This window comes from Alligator sinensis, unplaced genomic scaffold (genome assembly GCF_000455745.1).
Source record: "Alligator sinensis unplaced genomic scaffold, ASM45574v1 scaffold182_1, whole genome shotgun sequence".
Lineage (NCBI taxonomy): Eukaryota > Metazoa > Chordata > Crocodylia > Alligatoridae > Alligator > Alligator sinensis.
The window spans coordinates 211,403-214,632 of NW_005843293.1; the positions used below are offsets into that span (position 1 = coordinate 211,403).

Sequence of the window (3,230 nt, forward strand, 5' to 3'; positions counted from 1 at the left end):
GCAGCTTTGTCTCTGGCGGGCTTGTGATTGGGGGCAGGAAGGGCCCCCGAGGAGTTCACTGTCATGTTTCTAGGTCAGGTGAGAAGACTGGGCTTGAGAGCAGTGCTCCCTGGCAGCTCTGGGGCCATGAGGTAGGTGCCTCTGAAAGAGCTGTTTTATCCTCAGAAGCTGCCCACGCTCTGGGCAGGGTGACAAGCGCAAGCAAAGGGTAATGCACCTGGGGAGGAGGAACCAGCGGCACACCTGCAGGCTGGGGAACTCCCTTCTCACCAGGATTGAGAGAGAAAAGGATCTTGGAGTCATCATTGATGCCACAATGAACATGGGCCGACAGTGTGGGGACGCGGTCAGGAAGGCCAACCATACCTTGTCGTGCATCCACAGATGCATCTCAAGCAGGTCCAAGGAGGTGATCCTCCCCCTCTATGCAGCACTGGTCAGGTCGCAGTTGGAGTACTGCGTCCAGTTCTGGGAGCCGCACTTCAGGAGGGACGTGGACAACATGGAGAGGGTCCAGAGGAGGGCCACCTGCATGATCAGGGGTCAGCAGGGCAGGCCCCTAGGACCTGGAACCAACTTCCAAAAGAAGTGGTGCTGGCTCGTACCCTGGGGGTCTTTAAAAGGAGGCTGAACGAACATCTGGCCTAGGTCGTTTGACCCCAGTACTCTTTCCTGCCATGTCAGGTGGTCGGACTAGATGATCTCCTCAGGTCCCTTGCGACCCTACCAACGATGAAACTATGAAACTATGGGGGAAGGATTGTGTCTTCCTAGATTCAGATGGGGAGCTACGGACCAGTGGTCACTGGGAGTACAGCTGAGCATTTTGCATGAAGTGCATTGTGCAAGAAGAGCTCACTTGTAAATCTGACTTCTGCAAGTTTATTAAGGAAATGTCCCTGCCTCCAGCACCCTCTGTGTCCCAGGCTAGGGCCTTACCTAGTGTATTATTCACTTCCCACCAGATCCCCTCCTTTGGTTGGCTCACTATGCTTGCTGCCATTATTATTCGGTTTTGAGTGTTATGTCTTCAATTTTGCCCCTAGGAGAATGGCAGCTATTCATGTAGATAACATTTTACATCTGTCCCATTCCACCTTAGGGTAATGCCTAGAAGAGTCTGTTAAATGCTTGAGGTGTTCTCAGATAACCTGGGATAACTACAGCATGGAGCAGAGTGGGGCAATGTACTAGTTTCCTTTTAAAGCTTCAAACTTAGCATGCTAAGCCATTCTCTGCAGCTTCAGCATGCGGCACTGGTTTCTTAAGATTGTATCAGCAATGTGTTCTAATGAGTTAAATCCTAGCTTTCGGCCACTTCCTCATATAATGCCCATTGTCACAGTTCCCTTTACTTCAAAGGAAATAGAGAGCTCATGTCAGAGGAAGAGCTGGATGGAAAGGATTGTTTTTATAACACGTCTAGGGTTGCTGTGCTGCGTCCCACCACTATCCCATGTATTCTGTGATAGCATCCTATAGATATTTGGAAGAAAAGTATAACAACCTTGGAACATGTGCTCCTGGCAACATGGAGAGGCTGAGATGCATGTAGGCATGTAAAGGACATGGACATTTATTGTATGTATAAATCCAAAACAAATCCACCTGTAGCCCCTTTGTCCCTTCAACAAATAAAGCCCCACAAAACTTGTCCTCAAATGTATCTCACACAGGAATTCTCTTCTAGTTCTTGAATGATGTGTCTGACCCACCATGAACAATATGTGCCATGCATCCTTGATGCAAGACAGTTGCTAGAGCCATAGATACCCTTTAGTCTAACCCAGTGGCGATGTGTAGGCGGTGCACATGGGTGCACATGCACCCGCTGTTTTTGGCACTTAGGTGAAGGTGCTCCAGTTCAACACTAACTGAGGTAGACACTTCACTGAAACCGGCTTGAAACACACTCCAGGAGAAACTTTCTTAAAGCTAAAAGGATCAGATATCTTGCATTTTCAGCACTTATGTACACGGTTTTTAGCTGCTCTAAAAAACAAAGGCCACATTTCTAAACACATTTTGTCCTAATACAGGTCTTTTCCCAGAGCTTATATTTTGTGAGGAAACATATATGTAAATAAAAAAAATCTGGGAAAAAAATTTGAAATGTTGATATTTTCCCCCAAAACAAGAATAGTTTTGGACACCTATTTACCCAGGTATTAATACCAGCGAATAGAGGATGTAGACTGTATAAACTGATAGCTTCTTTCTAGAGGTTTGAAATAGCCCAGATGTGGACTGTTCAGCAGTACAGTCCACACTGATCCTGAAACATCAGCATTGGACTATGGACGTGAACCTCTGGTCAACATCTGCTGGTTCTTGTCCAGTCAGTAACCGGTGCATTGCTGCTCCATACCATGGGTGTAAGTTATGACGGGGGAAGGTTATTTGTACTGGTTGTTTGCAATGACGTTTACCATTTCAAGGACTTGTTTCTTATATCATGGGCATGGGTCAGTGGGTTATAGGCCGTGCACAGCGCTACCAATACTTCTCCTGACAGAAGTGCGTTTCCATGAGTAGTTTATAAAACAACAAGTAAAGAGGCAAATGAACCAGAAGTCTGATATTAGGATGCAATCTGATTTCTTTTAATGGGAATGAGAAGAGATACATACATTTTCAAAGCCAAAGAATGAGAAAGAGAAACAACATATTTCCAGAGATCGAAACAGGTCTACAACCAATCCTCCACTCCAAGAAGCTGCATGCACACAAGCTGGTCTTCTTTTCTTCTCACAGTGCTAGATTTCAACAATCCCACTTTTCAGAAGAATAAGTCCTTTGAGTCAGGAAAAAGAGCTACACAAGGAAAGCACCAAGTAGCTTTTCTTATTCTACATTTTACATGCTGAAATGGATTTTGTTAAAAGCTGAAGGCCATAAGCAGGTGGTACAACTTGGCATAAACAGTCACATTGTGGTGGATGCTAACTTCCTTCTACGCCACTTTAGTCATAGAAAGTGTGTACTGAGCGATTGCACACCAGCTCTGCTACCCGAATAAGGGTATAGTGCTATCATTCAGAAAGAGATAGAGGATTAGAGAAAAGAGAACTTCATGCACTGGAAAGATTTTCAGAGCTCCTGAGCACCCCTGAATACCAAGGCAAAGAGAAGCAGTGGGTGTTTTGTGACTCTGAAAACAATGTCCCTCCTCTTATTCCTGATTCTGAAACTTGTTCCCCATTTCTTGGCTATTCCTTTTTGCCACAAAT

General features: G+C 45.5%; 1 long non-coding RNA gene across 1 annotated transcript in view; it reads right to left on the minus strand.

Annotated features, from left to right (window-relative positions):
• Positions 1-3,230, minus strand: part of LOC106723197 — a 13,219-nt gene that overhangs the window by 8,961 nt on the left and 1,028 nt on the right. The gene's annotated exons all lie outside the window — the stretch shown is intronic.